At 36.6% G+C, this 19,638-nt stretch overlaps 1 long non-coding RNA gene across 1 annotated transcript in view; it reads right to left on the bottom strand.

The window, feature by feature from the left end:
- The window catches only part of LOC140508953 (uncharacterized), a 121,438-nt gene extending 103,867 nt beyond the window's left edge, over positions 1–17,571 (bottom strand). The window contains exon 1 of the long non-coding RNA XR_011968541.1: positions 16,802–17,571. This is a non-coding gene — a long non-coding RNA (uncharacterized lncRNA). The remainder of the gene's footprint in view (positions 1–16,801) is intronic.
- Between the last annotated feature and the right edge of the window lie 2,067 nt (positions 17,572–19,638).

Raw genomic sequence — 19,638 nt, 5'->3', positions numbered from 1 at the left:
GACCCAGTCTTAGTAAACAAAGAAAGAAATAAAAAGAAATGAAATAAACATATGGATGGCAGATCTTTATTAAATATTTGTCACAATTAAATGAACCACTTAGAAATGAACCTCGTAGAATAATGAAGTTAATGTTTGTTAGCATGAGGTATTCATGAAAGCCATGATGGAATCATAATAGCAATTCTAATAAAACTTCTCTGAGGATCCAATTACTATTCTTTCTTGAATAGGACAGCTGCCATTTTGGTTGTCCACAGGTCTGATAATAAAACTCCATCTAGTATTAACACAAGAAATATACGTGATACTAGGTTCAGCAAAACTTTGCAAATACAGATTCAGTTCCATCCTTTGTTCCATAGTAAGTGCTTCTGATCATTGAAAAAGCTACCTAATACACTGTAATAATCCTTTGGTTATTGTGCTCACCTAGTAGAAGAACGCTAAAGCTGGACTATAAAGAGAAAAAAGGAAACAACTAACGCATAGTCCTATGATGAAGAAGTAAGGAGTACTGATGACATCTACACATTTTACAATATGAAAAACATAAAGATATATTTTAGAAGAAAAGACAAATTGTTTGTTTATGCTTTGATTCGTTATTAACTTAAAGATTCTTTATATTACTTAATATCTTTCAACTCCAATTTTTGCCCAATTAATAAATGTTGAACTGAATAGAAAGAACTTCAGAGTTAGAAAAAGAATGTTTTAAAAGAAAATCAAGAAGAGATATAGTGGATATAGATATCTTGGAATAGTGAGGAGGGCTCATAATTATTAATTTAGAAATTATCTCTTGTAAAATTTATTTCCTGTTAAGCAAGATAAATGAAAAAATGGATTATTAACATTAACTTCTATAAATTCATCTGGCCCTCATGTTATTTTTTTTTTGGTCATTGTTGTTATTGTGACTTGGTTATAAGACTAAAAATTTTCAACAGATAAGGATTTATTTTAAATTTTATACTATTTGAATTTGTATACACATTGATTCTCTATCCAATTCGAATCACTGTTTATTTTAAAAAAACAAACATACAGTACATATATTTAGACATATTTCATGCAAAGCACTTTGTAGCCAATGTCTATTTGTATGTATCAGTAGGTATATACATATTTATTTGAGAGAAGCATAGAAAATGTTCCCAAGGTTTATGACAGAGAGTGGGAATGGGGAAGTACTTTGAAATGACAGTTTGGGAGGCAGAATCAAGATGGTAAAGTAAAGGCAGGGACTTGCCTGAGCTTTCTCCACAAACCTCTCCAAATACCTTTAAAAAATGACAAACAAATTCTAGTGTAGCAAAACCCACAAAAAGACAGTGAAACAATTTCCCAACCAAAGACAACTTAGAAGGTTGGCAGTAAAGTTCTGTTGCACCAGGGTGAGAGTGGAGTACAGTTCAGCATAGGCCATGCCAGCCCAGAGGAGACTGGGCCTCAGCAAACCAGGAGTAGGCCTCTGGGAGAATGAATTAGTGTCAGCAGGCCACAGAGAAACAGGGGCCATGGTCACAGTTCCAGGGTTGAAAAGAGTGCTTCTGGTTGCACACAAACCAGTGCACAGAATAGGAGAGTAGAAAACACAGCTTTCCCTAGATTATACCCACCTTGAAGAGCCAAAAATGTACACATCCCCACTTACCTCTGAAAACAGCTGAATAAAAAAAAAAAAAAAACAGCAACAATAACAACAAAAAATCTGATGTTTAGGACAGTACCCCCTCCATTTGGGAAGCAGAGCTCCACTTCAACATAGAGTTAAAAGTCAAGAAAAAGACTGAAAAATGAGAAAAACAGAAAAAAAATGACTGCAGAAAATTGCTATGGTTACAAGGAAGACCAAAGTATACATGCAGAAAAAGACAACAAGGTTAAAATTGCTGTATCCAAAGCTTCCAAGAAAATATGAATTGCTTTCCCCAACTGATAAATGGTCAAAGGATATGAACAGGCAATTTTCAGAGGAAGAAATTAAAGCTATCTACAATCATATGAAAAAATGCTCTAAATCACTATTGATTAGAGAGATGCAAATCAAAACAATTCTGAGGTACCACATCACACCTATAAGATTGGCAAACATGACAGAACAAGAAAATGATAAATGCTGGAGAGGATGTGGGAGAGTTGGAACACTAATTCATTGTTGGTGGAGCTGCTAGCGCATCCAACCATTCTGGAGAGCAATTTGGAACTATGCCCAAAGGACTACAAAAATGTGCATACCCTTTGACCCAGCAATATCGCTACTAGGACTGTATCCCCAAGAGATCATAAAAATGGGAAAGGGTCCCACATGTACAAAAATATTTATAGCAGCACTCTATATAGTTGCCAAAAACTGGAAGTCAAGGGGATGTCCATCAATTGGGGAATGGCTGAATAAATTATGGTATATGAATGTAATGGAGTACTATTGTGCCATAAGAAATGATGAACAAGAAGACTTCAGAGAGGCCTGGAAGGACTTATATGACCTGATGCTGAGTGAAAGGAGCAGAACCAGGAGAACTTTGTGCACAGCAACGACCACAGTGTGCGAGAGTTTTTTCTGGTAGACTTGGAATTTTGTAATAACGCAAAAACTTCTTATAAAAAAAAAAAATCCCAAAGGTGGTTCTCAAGGCAAAATGCCTTCCACACTCAGAGAAAGAAATATGGAAGTCACTCACAAAATGTAGCAGATCATGTTTGTGTATGTGTATGTGTTTGTGTATCATGTTCTGATTTGTTATACGATTTCTTTCATTTATTTTAGTCTGACTACATAGCATGACTATAGTGAAAATATACTCAATAGGAAAGTATATGTAGAATCTATACAGAATTGTATGCAGTCGTGGGGAGGGAGGGGGGTAGTGGGGAGTAGGTGGGGGGGATAAAATCTCAATTGTATGGCAGTGATTGTTAAACATTAAAAAATAAAAAAAATAAAAAATAAAAAAATAAAATACTCTTGAAACCTTAAAATATTATACATATGTAAATGTTACATGTTGTTATTACTAAATAACATCGATTTTATTATTATTAAAAGTCTCAATTTTGAATTGATAAAAAAAAAGAAAATATGAATTGCTCTCAGGACACTGAAGAGCTCAAAAAAAGATTTTCAAAATGAAGAGAGATAGAGGAAAAATTAGGAAGAGAAATGAGAGCAGTACAGGAAAATCATGAAACAAGAGTCAAAAGTTTGGTAAAGGAGGCACAAAAAGAAATATTGAAAGAAATAACACCTTAAAAACCAGAATAGGACAAATGCTAAGAGAGGAACAAAAATTCAATGAAGTAAAAAAAATCCTTGAAAATCAGAATTGGGCAAATGGAAAAGGAAGTACAAAAGTGCAATGAAGAAAATAATTCCTTAGCAGTTTGAAAGAAGGAGGGGAGCCAAGATGGAAGAGTGACAGCATAGATTTGTTAGAGCTCTTTCCCCAAACCCAGGCAAATACTTATAAAAAATTACTCTAAACAAATTCTGGAGCTGTGAAAAATGTGGAATGACATAGAGAAGGAAATTTCCAGCCCAATATAGCCTGGAATGTCGACAGGAAATGTCTGTCACAAAGACAGGACCTGAGAATACCTCAGGGTAGCTGAATCACTGGCACATATGGTGGCTTCCAGATGTCATGACCCCAAGATGCCAAGGATAAATTGGAATATCAGTGGAAAATATCTGTTGAACTTGTGTGAGAGACTAGAGTCATCCAGTCCCAGCCCTAGGGCAGTGGAAGGGGTGGAGGAGCCTGCAGCAGCAGCAGGACAGTTGTAGTGTCTGTTTTTGGAGCTCTAGGCCCATAGATTATGGGGCGATTGAGCAGCTGACAGTTTTCCCCTCCCCAATCCCACTGGAAGTAGACGCCTACTTTTATAAAGAGCTCAAAAAGCAAGTAATTGGCTGGAGAAATGAGCAAAAATAGGAAAAACAATCAGACTATAGAAATCTTTCTTGAGTAACAAGGAAGGTAAAACTTACAAACAGAAGCAGACAACAAAGTCAAAGCTCCTACATCCAAAGTCTCCAAGAAAAATATGAATTGATCTCAAACCATGGATGAACTCAAAAAGGATTTAGAAAATCAAGTAAGAGAAGAAAAGGAAAAATTAAGGAGAGAAATGAAAGTGCTGAAACGAAATTATGAAAACCAAGTCACATGCTTGCTAAAGGGCACCCAAAAATACTGAAGAAAATAACACCTTAGAAATAGACTGACCCAAATGGCAAAAATCATCCAAAAAGTCAACGAGGAGAAGAATTTCTTAAAAAGCAGAATTGGCCAGATGGAAAAGGAGGTCCAAAAGCTCACTGAAGAAAATAATTCCTTAAAAAATTAGAACGGAGCAGATAGAAGATAATGACTATAAGAAAAATCAAGAAACTATAAAACAAAACCAAAGGAAAGAAAAATAGAAGACAATGTGAAATATCTCACAGGAAAAACAATTGACCTGGAAAATATATCCAGGAGCGACAGTTTAAAAAATATTGGATGACCTGAAAGCCATGATCAAAAACATAGCCTAGACATTATCTTTCAAGAAATTATCAAGGAAATCTGTCTTTATGACAACCAAAGAGTAAAACAGACACTGAAAGAATCCACCAAATGCCTCTTCCAAAGGCAAGAGATTCCAAAAGGAAAACTCCTAGGAATATTGTAGCCAAATTCCAGAGCTCCCAAGTCAAGGAGAAAATATTGCAAGCAGTTAGAAAGAAACAGTTCAAGTATTGTGGAAACAAAATCAGAATAACACAAGATCTAGCAGTTTCTACATTAAGGGATTGATGGGCTTGGAATATGATATGCTAGCAGTCAAAGGAGCTAGCATTAAAACCAAGAATCACATACCAAGTAAAACTGAGTATCATACTTCAGGAGGAAGAATGATCATAAAGTAAAATAGAGGATTTTCAAACATTCTTGAAGAAAATACAAGAGCTGAATAGAAATTTTAACTTTCAAATACAAGAATCAAGAGAAGCATGAAAATGTAAACAGGAAAGAGAAGCCATAAAGGATTTACTAAAGATGAACTGTTTACATTACTACATGGAAAGATAATATTTATAACTCTTGAGAGTTATCTCTGTGTTGGCGTAGTTGGAGGGATTTTATATATATATATATAACAGAGGGCACAGGGTGAGTTGAATACGAAGGAATGAAATCTAAAAAACACAAAATTAAGGGGTGAGAGAGGAATATATTGCTAGAAGGAGAAGGGGAGAAATAGAATGAGGTAAATTATCTCTCACATAAAAGAGGCAAGAAAAAGTATTTTCAATGGAGGGGAAGAGTGGGAAGATGAGAGGGAAAGAGTGAACCTTACCCTCATCAGATTTGGCTAAGGGGAAAAAGCATGCACACTTATTTGGCATGAAAATCTATTTTATACTACAGGAAAATAGTGGAGAAAGGTATAAGTGGGGCTGGGGGATTATAGAAGGGAAGGAAAGTGGGAGGAGGGGGCAATTTGAAGTAAACACTTTTGAGGAGGAATAGGGTAAAAAGAAAGAATAGAAGAAATGGGGGGCAGAACAGGATGGAGGGAAAATATAGTTAGGCTTTCACAACGACTGTTACTGAAGTGTTTTGCATGGCTAGACATGTATAACCTATATCGAATTGCTTGCCTTCTCAATGGGGGTGGGTAGGGAGGGAGGATGGAAGAAAAGTTGGGACTCAAAGTTTTAAAAACAAATGTTAAAAATTATTTTTACATGCAATTAGGAAATAAGACATACAGGCAATGGGGTATAGAAATCCATCTTGCCCCACAAAAAAATAGAGGGGAAGAGGATAAGAGAAAGGAAGTATATGATTGAAAGGATGGCAAATTGGGAGACAGGGTAATCAGAACACATGTTCTCTTGGGGAGGGCGGAGGGGAAAGATGGGGAGAAATTTTAGAACTCAAAATCTTTTGAAAATAAATGTTGAAAACTAAAAATTAATTAATTAAAAAGTTCACTTAAATCCTTCTGAAAAAAAATGAATTGGGCAAGTGGAAAGCAATGACTTCATGGCATATCAAGAAACAATCAAACAAAATCAAAAGAATGAAAAACAATAGAAGAAATTATGACATATCTCATTGGAAAAACAACTGAGCTGAAAAACAGACCCAGGAAAAACAATTTAAGAATTATTGGACTACCTGAAAGACACGATCAAAAACAGAGCCTAGAGATCTTTCAAGAAATCATCAACAAAATCTGTCTTTATACTCTAAAACCAGAGGGTAAAACGGAACAGGAAAGAATTCACCAATCACCTCTTGAATGAGATCTTAAAATGAAAATCTCAATTATATTCCAGTCACATTCCAGACCTCCATGATCAAGGAGAAAGTACTGTAAGTATCCAAAAAGAAATAATTCAAATATCCTGGAGCCCCAGTCAGGGTAACACAAGATTTAGAAGCTTCTATGTTAAAGGATCAAAGAGGTTGTAACAGGATATTCTGGAGTGCAAAAGAGCTAGGATTACAACTAAGAATCACCTACCCAGCAAAACTGAGTATAATCCTTCAGGGGAAAAAAATGGAGATTTAATGAAATAGAGGAGTTTTAATTATTCCTGATGCAAATACCAGAGCTGAATAGAAAATTTGACTTTCAAATCAAAGATGCAAAAGAAGCATAAAAAGACAATCAGGAAAGAGAAATGATAAGGGATTTGATAAAGTTAAACTGTTTATATTCCTTCATGGGAAAATGATATTTATAACTCCTAAAAAAAGCTCTCATTATTAGGGCAGTTAGGAATATACATAAACAGATAGACAAGACATGAATTGAATTTGGTGGTGTGAATACCTAAAAATAAAAATAAAATTAAGGGATGAGAACAAAGAATGCACTGGGAGAAGTGGAAAGGGAAAGGCAGAGTGGGATAAATTATCTGACATAAAAGAGGGCTGAAAGAAATTTTACAATGTGGGGTAAAATGGGGGAAATGGTGACTGGGGCACATTAACCTTACTTTCATTGGAATTGGCTCAAGAAGGATATGATACACATGCTCAGTTCGGTGTAGAAATATATCTCCTTATACAGGAAGGAAATAATAAAAGGGGATAAGAGGAGGGCTGTTGATAGAAGGGAGAGAAGCTTGGGGGAGATAAAACTCAGAAGCAAAACACTTTTGAGAAAGGACAAGATAAAACGACAGAGAAAGTAGGATAAATGGGGAAAATAGAATGTAGGAAAATACATAGCTAGCACTCATGGCTGTAAAAAAGTTACAATGAGCTTTTCTGATAAAGACTTCATTTCTCCAAAATATAGAAAACTGAGTCAAATTTATAGAAATAAGAGTCATTCCTCTATTGATAAATGGTCACAGGATATAAACAGGCATCCCTCAAAGTAATCAAAGCTATCTCTAGTCACATTAAAAATGCTCTACACCACCATTGATCAGAGAAATTCAAATTAAAACAATTCTGAGCAATTGTATCTGTCAGGTTGTATAATATGACAAAAAAGGAAAATGACAGATGTTGGAGGGGATGTGGAAAAATTAAAATACTAATTTACTCTTGATGAAGTTGTGCACTGATTCAATCATTCTAAAGAGAAATTTAAAACTATGCCCAAACATCTATAAAACCATGCATACCCTTTGATCTAGCAACACCACTACTTGATCTCAAAGAAATGTTTTTATAAAAAGGAAAAGGACTTATGTGTGCAAAAAATTTTGTAGTACTTCTTTCACTGGTAGTAAATAATTGGAAATTGAGAGGATATTCATCAATGGGGGAATGGCTGAATAACTTGTGGCATTTGATTGTAATTGAACATTATTGTTTTATAAGAAATGGTGAACAGGAGGATTTCAGAAAACAAAACACAACAAAAACATGGAAAGACTTACATAAACGTAGGCAAAGTGAAATGAGCAGAACCAGGAGAACATTGTATACAGTAACAGCAATACTATATGATGATTTACTAAGAATAACAGTTATTTTCAGCAATAAAATGATTCAAGACAATTCTCTAAGACTTATGATGAAAGTTACTATCCACCTTCAGAGAAAGAGCTAGTAGAGCCTGAAAGCAAATCAAATAAATTTTTTATTTCTTCATTTTTCTTGGGTTGTTTTTTTTTTTTTTTTGGTCTGTGTTTTCTTTCACAGAATGACTTACATGGAAATGTGTTTTGTATGATGACTCATGTATAACCTATGCTAAACTGTTTGCCTTCTCCATCAGGGGAGTCTGGGGGTAGAGGGAATTTGGAATTCAACACTTAAAAAAGAATGTTAATTGTTTTTATATGGGAAAAATAAAATATTAAATAAGATATGACATTTTGACTGGGCTTTTATGAAGATGGGCAGAATTTTTCAGGTGAGATGGAGGTAGGAATTATAAAGCAACATGCAAACAATGACAAGTAGGAAGAAAAACAAACATTCATAGAAAATAGTCTGTTTCCACTGGAGAAAAAACTTCATGAAGGACAGCGATCTAGAGCTGAAAATGCAATGTGATGTCATGTTCATGGATTGCTAGCAAAAATATTTGAAATCCACTTGATAAGTGAAGGGGTTCAGAAAAGACATCTGAACAGAAAAGTATCCAGATTAACTACTCTCTACTCTGTTCATGTGAAATGTGCAGATCACTCTCCGTCTGTGGCTTCTTTCAAGTATAAATTTGCTCAGAACTGAACAGTCATGTTAACTTACTTATACATAATCAGTACTGGGCTAATAGTATACATGTAGCATTTTTTCATGTTTATTCTGGTAATAGATAACTTTTTAAAATAGCAAACTACTAAAAATAAAGGCAGAAATAATAATAAGCCTTACATCCCCTAACCACTACCATTCTACTGTCAGAGGCAATGACTAGTCATAAATTATTTGGGGAGAAGAAAGAGTAGAGAAAAGCAGATCCTTTTTCCAAACTAGGTCCCATAACCACCATTAAGAGGAGTAATCATTGTATTAAAGAGGCCAATTTTTTTCTTGAAATTCAATGAGTTTTAAGAAGTAAATCCTGGAACCCTGGGAATAGTAGCTCTTCCCACTCCATAGCCTCATGCCTCACCTGCTACTATTTCCCATTGGTGAGTTTTTTCCTCCAGCCTCAGTTTTGTGGAGAGGCTGAGGTTAGCTTGGCTTCATTCACTCCATGGCCCAGTTTCTAACTTTCTGTGGACTTCAAGTCATGTCCTCCATACTATTGGCTAATCTTGGACCTTTCACCTGTCTTCAGAAACCTTGATCTCTTCTCCTGAAACAGCTTACCACCCCTGAAGCCAGCTCCACCAGGTGGTATCCTCCACCAGGTCCATCTCCTTCTCCTCTAGGAGTCTCGTTTTCATTCCCTTCCTAGTACTATTTCTAACATTCTAGGTTCCAAATCACTGGGTAGCTTCATTTTTCCTCAACCCAGTCCCTATCACTTTTCAATTCCCTTTTATGTTACCTTTTTCTATTATAAAATAAGCTCCTTAAGAGCAGGGATTGCCTTTCTTTTTACTTATGTTTGTGTACTAAACTCTTAGCACATTCCCACTCACTTAGTAAGCACTTAACAAATCCCTTCCCTAACTGCTTCCTCCCTCCCTCCCTCCCTCGCTCCCTTCATTCCTTCCTTCCCTCTCTACCGCCCTTCCTTCTCAACCACAATGCTTGGAAGCAAACCCCCTAGAGATGCAGCCTGGCACATGCTTCTATGAGTATTACAACCACAACCACTAAAAATGCAAAAAAAAAAAAAAAAAGTTAATGCCATCAAAGTTCTTGGCTTTGTTTGATGGTTCGATATCAGAAACTGTTAGGGTTCTATCAGCAGAAATCACATTAAAGAAGAGCAATTGCCATCTATTTTGTGCTGTACCTTAAGGACCATAGGAAGTTTCCACCTGACTTGTAGGTGAAATTTATATGTGTTGTCTCCCCTCATTAGAATGTGAGCTCCTGAGATCAGGGCCTGTCTTAATTGGCAGTCTGTACTCCCAATACCTAGTACAATGTTTTGCACATTCTAAGCACTTCATAAATGTTTTTCATTCATTCATTTGCCAGCATAAACTACCAAAGTGCTTCTGTATCACATATCAATTACTTTTGAACTTGTTTCTCCTGGAGTCATGTGATATACCAACTTTAGGCACTAAAATCTATGTTCAATTGGTCATTCCAACATTCCTAGACTGAAATTTGGCCCCAAGTATTCCAACATGATGCACATAATGTACTTATCTGCTGGCATGCCTGTACTTGTGGCCATCTGTCACAATAAAATTATGCTCATTTAAAATGAAAGTTTTAGAAGACCAATTGGAAGCTTCTTTCACAGGACTGCCTAACAAAATGCAAAATGTAAAAGGTTCTGCCAAGTGCCAAGACCTTTCTTTACAGACTAGGGATATCTATCCACCACAGATAAATCTTAGTCACCATGCCATGAACACATATAAAAAATGATTTCTTTTAAACCAACATGCTAAAAGGAAAAATATTGTAACTTTTCATGAAATAGCATGAAGCCAACTTTAAAAATATTTTTTTCTTGCAAATGACTTTAAAGTGACAAATTCTAAACAATTTAGGTATTTGGGGATAGTGTTCCTTTACAGTGCACCATGACTAACAGTTTCTAAAGATCCATACTCTACTCCAGAAATCAGGCAGGACTAAGACACTACTGTGGCACAGCTCCAGATCCCAAGGAATTCCTCCTATATGGATGATCTGGGATGCAAGTACAGGTCTCCATGTCAGCATGCATTCAATAAGAAAGGGTCTGCTGAAGAACATGTAAGGACTGCCAATACTTGTCATCTTGACATGTCTGACAACTCTCACTCAGAGTGGATCAGTTTTCCCCTGGGCGTCATCAAGTATGATCTCAAACAACAAAAGGAAGGCCATCAGAAACTGTGTTTACTACATTTTCTTTTGCCATTGCATAAGAGCCATATTCTGTCTCAGTAAATCAACTATTTACTTGAACACTGAGGCTCTGTATATTCTCCTGATTTCATTGCACCAGATCAGAACCCTGGCTAGACTGCTGGTCAACATACAATTAAATGAAACTCGATGTCTCCTTATCTATCATTTCTATTTTTCTTTATCCATGAAATACTTCTTTGAATCACATTATACTTACTGAAATATCTGTAATCATTACCATTACTATGAATTGAAACTCTTCACTCAGTTGCCTTTATGGAGCTCACAATATGGAACAGACAAGGGGCAATTAAAATCAAGGAAGAAAATTCATAAATTAAAGAGTAAGCAGCTACTAGAATCCATATAATATCCAAGTTGAATTTTATTGATTGTTTATACCCTTGACCCAAACATATGTAAGATTTGATGCTATTAATTCAATTTGCCGTTTTTAAAAGGGAAGATATGTCAATTGACAATATTTTTTAAGTGAATAAACAACGAACGGTACTCAGTGAATGAATAGCACAGGTACATAGCTTGGCTCCTCCAAAGCTGTACATCTGTATCCTCAGTCCAGAATTAAAATCAAACATCCCATGTTACAAGATTGTGGTCCTCCACATTTTGATAAATTATTGCAAGCAGAAAATTTAAATACTTCTGTTGAAAAATTCAAATATCTATACCTGTTTCAGTTTTTCAATTTGTAAAAAGTTATATTTTGGGGGGAAACTAGATTACTTGATATTTATCAAATTGAATGGGATTGAAAATATATCACAGCCAACATGGTATTTCTTAATTTTCTCACAATGATCGGTCAACTTCAATCAATCTTATTTATATTATAAACAAGTATAGAAATGACAACTCTTCTATGTCACGTAACTAGCAGTAAACAGCAGATTATGTTCAAACAGCCATTCAATGTGGTCCCACTCAAATTATTATGTTGTATTCATTGTCATTTGAAGTCATTTCATGGTATTAAGATTACTTTTTAAACTTGAACTGCTTTCAATGAAAAGATCAGATGCATTTTGTGGTTGTTTTAACCGAAAATGTCCGATGATTCTTTCTCCCGTCAGAGGTTTTTGTGCTCTTCTCCAAGGAAAAAGTGCAATAATTTGAAAAATTCTGGGCAATAGATTATTTTAGTAATTCCAAATTAATTGAAACATAGTGAAATAACATTATATATTACATGTACGTATTGAAATTACACACAATTTAGCAGTTATATTCACATGACAAATGCAAGGTTTTTAGGGTAGGCTTCTGTTAGTATTCTGCAAGAATGAAAAGAAGCAAACAACATAGAGACATCATCAACCATTCCTGCCACCACCAGCACCATCTGCCGACCACCTGTTGCTGACTGGCAATTAAGCCCAAGATTCCCAGGAACACCAGTATCCCTCATTCTATGGGCTCTGCTTCCAGTTTGACCCCTGCAACCATCAAGGAGAGGCAAAATTCCAGGGCAAAGAATCTACCATCCTTACCACTACCATCAACTTCATCCCCAAACCTGCTGCCACTAATAGAGCAGACAAATGAACCTAGGTGAAACAGCAAAGAATTCTGAGAATTAGACAAAGAAGGAGCATATGCCAAGCAGGTTCAATTACTGCCACCACCTTGACCATCACACCATACATATAAGTGATGACAGCCCAGGACCCTGAACCCAAAAGTCCTGGGAATAGTAGGTCTCTCCCCACCTTACCACTACTGCCCATTAGCAAATCTGCATCAAAGACATTCTCCCAGTTATCTTCCACGGGAACAACAGTTGTGAAGCAGACCAAGTACCTGCCTCTGAAAGAGCCACAGCCCTTGCCTAGTCAGCAGGCAAAGCTACTGAAGCCCCAGAATGTCAAATTCTCACTACCACCACCAAGGCCCATGGAATCATGAAATGGTGCAAAGTCAGAAATGAATATGGCTTCATCAACAGAAATTACGTTAAAGAGACTACTTTACCATCTGCTTTGGCATTGCCCCCTAATGACCACTAGGCCTGTTCATCTGACCTGAAGATCAAATCTCTTATGTGTTATCCCTCCGTACTTGAATGTCAGCTCTTTGAGAGTAAAGACTGCTTTGTTTTTCTATTTATATCCCCAATGGTTAGTGCAGTACTTTGCACATTTTAAATGCGTAGAAGTTTGTTTTTTTTTTTCTGTTACTCATTTACTCCTGTCACAACAATATTTAGTAAAATCAAGGGGGTTGGAGAGAATGTTTTTATTTAAGTATAGATCATGCCTAGCAGTGAAAATGTCCCAATTGTATCGTACATTTTGAACTTAACTTACTCTGAACTTAACAATTTCCCAAAGATTTTCTGAGAAAATCACATTCTTTTATGGGATATACGGCAAGATGCATTAGATGTGATTACACTCCCATGTTCTATTTCATAAGCAATTGAAATAATTGGAAGTTTCTAAATGAATGGTCTATTTAGACTATTTTTCCTTTACTTAATATACTTGATTGTCTTCTAACATAATATTGTCTTTTCTGGAAATTCTTACAAATTGAAGTGTCCTTTAGGAGGAATCAGCTACATTAAAAAAAAAAAATCCACTTTAACTTTTTCTGCTGGTGTTTAATGATGAGAGTTGAAAACTTCATGCCAAACATGTTAAATAACATCTATTTTCTTTTATAAAAATTACATTGAGTATTTCTTTTCCAGGATTATGGTAAACTATATGGAAGTCTCATTACACTAGGTCCTGCTCAGTTATAGCCTTTGATTAACAGTGATCTCTCCAGTATACCCTTCAAGGAAACTTAAGTACTTTACTTTTTAGAAAGGAATTTTTACGATAGCCTTACCTTAAAAATGAACCCCAAAAAAGAATGCAAAGAATAACCTGGAAAAATATTATCCAGGATCAGATTTCAAGGAAGGTGTTCTAGTACATTAAAAATTATTCTTCAGTGGAGGAAGAGAGTAGGAAGAACCCTAAAAGTATTTATTATTCTGTCAAAAATTATACTTAAACATATACCTTCTGTGAATAACAAGAACTGATTTTTAGTCATTAAAAATATGGACATTTGGTTATTAAATAAATTTTTCTGTTATTTATAACAATTTATTCATATATGTTTTGTTAACAAAATATATACCCATAATGCAAGAAGGATTCTTTAATAAAATGTAGTGCATAAAATAAATACCTGAATATCTGATTCAAAAACATAATAGAGTTTTTGCTTTTTTTGTATGTGGTTCCATCTTCACTTACAACAAAATAAGCTGCCAAAATAATCATTTACCTTAAATTGGGACTATTTGAATATATAAAAACAATTAAATATATCAATGATCTATTTTTTCTTAAGACATATCATGATATTACTAAGAATCAATTGATGGAAACATTTCTGTTTTGAAACATACCTAAGATGAGTAACAAATTTACTTAAACGATTCTACAGTAGGTTGCATAAGGACCTACACCACAACTCTTCTGAAACAACCGCAAGAGACTAATAAACTTTAGTTTCTGTAACTTTAGGCAGAAAGAACTGTCAGAACAATATTCAATACACTATGTAATTTATACTGGACTTAGAATCCCCATCATGCTTTGACCACCCAATTAAAAGCACTATCATACAACTTGATTGGTTTTTATAATATAATTATATTCTCTAAGTATCATATCTGCACATTTTTGCATTTCCAAAATCCTATTAAAATGTCAAAAATAAATTACACACAGTAGCATCACTAAAAATATCATTGCCTCTCTTAGGTAAGGTTCATTTTCATATCCTAGTAGGCATGTTTGGTAGCAAAAGTTGGCGCTTTTGTGACTTAACTGGCTCTAAAACTATGAGTTATAATATCAAAAGAGAGCAAGGAGACAAAACAGGTACTGATATTTTGCCCAGATGTTATTAAGTTCCCCACTTTGTTGTCAGTTCTACATAATACATTTTTAAGGTAGCTTATGCCTATCAGTCATCTCCATAAAGCAGTGATTGACCACTAGCATTACGTGATTATGAATGTTCACTGATGCAGCTGGAAAGTCTCCTAAAAGTATGTACAAAACCTGAAAATCATTAGGACACAAATTCCTACCCTTTAATCTTTAAATTTAAGTAATAGAAGTCATTTAAAAAAGTTAGTATACCAAAAAGTAAATTCTATGCCTAGCAAATATTTATGCAACAATATTTAAACTGATTGTTCTGCAAGGTAAGAAACCATCAGAAAACTGATCAATTAGAAGAAAGACTTTTCTACCATTCTACCCCTATTTGACTTTGTTTCGTTTTTCAGACAAACGTAAAAAGAATAATCAAATATTAGTGGCCCAAGCTTTATAGAAGTTGATGGACTTAATTGTTTTTTCTCTCTACAAAGACTAATTTCCCCCTTTGCTTGTGTTGTATTTTCTTTTTTATCAGAGCTTTAATAGTACCATATACTTCCCTTTCCTTCTCCTAACACCCCATACACCCAAAATATTCCTGGTCAATGTAGAACTAAATGTAATGTTAAATAATTATTCTGAGAAACTCCCTTTTTAACACATTATCAATTTCCAAATGTTACTCATATTCCTTTAACAGTAGGGTGAAGAAAATAACTGATGAAAGAAAGTATTATATTAATCTTTATTTCCCCTACCATTTATTGAGATTAGAGCTTTTTGATTTTGACAATATCGCCTGTTTACTTTATGGCAAATAAAACCCTGTAAACCAAGTAAAGATTCCAGGTCAAACATGTGAGAATCAGGTATATCTACTTGGTGTTTAAATTTTAGTGGTCTTTTCTAGGGATTTGAATTCAGTAACTGTTTTTGACTGATCTTTAATTTTCCATTAATTTCAGGGAAAAAAATGAAAGGCAACTGTATTTCTTTGGGACCATATTTACAAGAGTAAATAAAGTAATTGTGAACGGTTATGAATTTATTTGCTGTTTATACTTTGGTGCAATTCCAAGGGTAAGAATAGAAAATTCAAGCATCTGTGAAACTTTATCGTGTAGGAGAAAACTAACAGCTGCTTCCATTTACAACTTTAACGACCTACCCTCTGGTATACAACAGTTTGCATGTTTGCCAGATCACCAAACATAGGCTTATGATATAAAACTTTCACATACAAAAGGGAGGCAGGAATGGGCATGGGGGAGGGATAGTGAAAATAATTCAAAATCCCAAGGTTTATTTTTAAAGATCCTTCCACTTGATTACAGCTCCTTAAACCACACAATTTTCTCCCTTACTCTATTACCCTAAATTTCCACGTTTACAGCACCTGATATTTTAGTTAATTCCCTGGACATTTCTATATTTAACGCTTCAGACGTCCTAACTTGTGTCCCTTTCCTTCTGCACTCTAATGTTAGTCTCAGTTAATGTGTAATCATCACCACCTTGTCAAGCTTCTTGTCTCAAAGATGATTTTACCTTTACTGCTTGAGGGGAAAAAATAAACGTAGTAACATGAGCGCCTTTTTAGGGGCTAAGGCTATATATACCTCAGGCTAAACAAGTCCAGCAGCTCGTCCAAGTGATGCAGCCCTCTCTACCCAACTTTGCACACTGCTTGGGAGGTTGGCACCCTTGCGTTCCTGTTTGTGCAGGAGGGACTTCGCCTGCTCCCAACCACACCCACATGGGGCTCTAGGTCCACAGCCCTGGCTGCATGGCATCGGTGCGTAACCCAGCAACTTTCCCCAGCACAGAGTCAACTTCCAAGGAAAACCCTTAGCAGGAAACGGCTCGGCGACTCATGGATCAAGACCCCGACCCCCACTCCCACCCCTGACTCCCCAGCCCCCAGAGAGAGGGTCAGGATCCTACCAGTACGGATCTTGATTATATCGGTGAACTCGTCCCCAGCAGCATCTTCCTGAGGCTCCTCTGGCCATCCCCGCCGAGCCATAGCGATTCACGACTCCAAGGAAACCTCCCCCGCTACTCCGGGCTTCCCAGGACGCCCCCCCCAAACTTTGAGATGCTGCTGCTTGGGCTGGGTGATGTGTAGTCCGGACTCCTGCTAAAAGCAGAAGCTCGCCAGGGGGAAAGGAAGACGGTGTGTCCAATGGGAGGCTTTACCTCTACCCGCTTGGGTCCTTGGGGCACGGGGGTGAGGGCGGAGGAGGGCACAGAATGGGAAAGGCCAGGGCTTGTCTCTTTGGGATGGGGTAAATGGGTGGAGGTGGCGAGTGGCGCTGTCAAAATGCCTAAACTATCTTCTATAAGCGAGGGAACAGGTGCCGCGTGCCCATGTACCCAGCCCCAAAATAGAGCCGCGAGTCCGAGAAGGTGAAAGCGGAGGAGGTTCTCTGTGCTCAATAAATCAACCGGCAAGTTGGCGATTCCGGAGACTGGCTGCTCCGCAGGCTCAGGATCAATGCAAAACAGGAGCAATTAGGGAGCAAATGGCCAAAAGCAGCGCACGGGATCATGAATGATTTAGCATTGGAACTTAAGAGAAGGAGAGGAGGGAGGGAGGGAGGTCACTGGCTTTAGCCCGCAGAGGGCTTGCTCTGGGTGAACCTACTGACTTCACTCCTTCTGCCTATCCTCCTCGGGAGGGGCACTTTGACCAACCCTATGGGGAGAGATGCAAATTCCCTTAAGTAAGGAGGTGCTTTTAAGTGAGGAGCCACCTTCCCTTTCCACCTATTTCCACTCTTCTAATTAGGCTAAGGTGATGGCACTCACCGTGGAGTTTGAAAACTTCAAAAATAGATGTAGATATGTATCTGTTTCAGAATAATTGGTTTCCTCTGTAATCTCATATTTTGTTTTATATTTTTAAAACATTTCGAAGAGTTCGTAGCTTTTACCATATGATCAAAGGGGTGTATGCAAAAAAAAGAAAAGAAAGAAAGAGAATCCTTGTGTAGTTGTTTTAGGACTGTGGTTGGTCAATTACCTTCCAGATGACAACCATAGTGAGAACTTGGGCTGAAGGCTTCCACAAAAATGCTTCCGTCACTCTCTGGCCTCAGTCAGTTATTTGTCAACAATTTCTGATGGAATTGCAGCTGCCATTGGGCCTCTCACACTTCACCTGAGAACAGAATTACTAAACACCCCAAACTAGTTTATTCTCCATTTTGACTTCACAACAGATATATGAAGCAGCGTATTACATTAATGGAGATCCTGCCACCCCAGCTAGGGAGACCTGGGTCAAAGTCTCACCCTTAACACAGTCAGATAAGTCACTTAACTTAGGGTTCTAGGTTAGAGGTATCCGCAGAAGGCATAAAACACTCTATTAGCACAGCCAGAACTCAATTAAAATGTAGTTGGGAAATATCAGATACATAAAAATAGAATAAAATACTGTTACATTTTTAAAATAAGTCATTATGTGGCTGCAGAGATCCTTGCATAAATATTAGTGGCATCCCTTCTATTTGAGTTTGATATCACTGCTCTCTAAAATTGAAAATTACTTTAGTCAACCCGTATTGATAAAAGGGATTTCCTCACAGGGCTCCAAAGTCCTTATCTTCCTAGTCCTACAGACACCTGGAGACTGATGCCAGAGGTGAGAGGTAGCTCTAGGAAAAGCTACATCTTCACCTACCCTCTTAACTTTCTGCTTTCACAAAAGGATAGAGACTAGAACTACACATTCTATGAATAAAAAAAAAAAGTGGGCCAGAAGGTCCACTCCTAAATTGACATAAGGAACAGGAAAACAAGCAAACAAAAACCCATGAAAACAAACAAAAACCCATGAAAACAAACAACAATCCCTTTCCTCTTCCTCTGCAATTACCTTTCCACATACAAATTTCTCCTATAATAGTTGATGCTTAAAGTTATTAATCAAGAATTAAGGGCATACTTAGCTATACAGTTTCTTCAATTCAGCTATGCAGTAGGCAAATATTAATGCTAGAGCATCTCCTCTCCACTATGTTTTACCAACATTTACAGGGAGAGACTGGCACCATTGCTTCTTTGGTCCTCGGGTACTCTGGTACACTTAGGGAACTCCTACATGAGGAAACTCCTTCTGTCAAAGCAGTGACAATTTCTTTTCGATTCAGACTCTTAGAAAACTGCCTATAGAGCCCTGAGAAGGTATGAGTATTTCTCAGAGGGCAGGTTTTGAACAAACTACCTTGTCCCTCATATAAACTATTTATAACTATGAAAATGACACCATTGTGGAAATTTCCTGCAAAACTAGGTGCAGGTGATGATAACAATACAAACAAGTCAGTTTCCAGACTCTGAGCTGGGGATGCTTGTGTTGTCCAAGAAATAAGTGTAAGTAGTTAGCAATGAGGTGGCACGTTAATGTGTATGTGTGTATCTTCAAAATGTCAGTAGATCTGTCAGACATTATGACTATAATATTATAGGTGTGTGGTTTGTTTCCATCAACTCCCCCAAATCTAGTGGAAAAACCAAGTAAACAAATCAGAGCAAATGTTGAAAATGACTAGAAAAAACAAATTCAACTGTGTGAGCACCCATAAAGTGATTATGACAAGAGTGTAAAAGGAGCCAAATATCAAGAAGCTACTCCAAGGGATGCCCACCTCATGGACTTCATGCTTAGGAAGTAGCTATTTCTGTTGCAGGGACACATCCTGCACACAACCATATTCCAATTAAGTTCCATTCAGTAGAGTAGTACAACTACTGTTCTTTCTAAAACGTAATAA

This window comes from Notamacropus eugenii, chromosome 5 (genome assembly GCF_028372415.1).
Source record: "Notamacropus eugenii isolate mMacEug1 chromosome 5, mMacEug1.pri_v2, whole genome shotgun sequence".
NCBI lineage: Eukaryota > Metazoa > Chordata > Mammalia > Diprotodontia > Macropodidae > Notamacropus > Notamacropus eugenii.
Note: the sequence above shows the minus strand (reverse complement) of the source record. Positions and strands in the feature narration are given on the sequence as shown.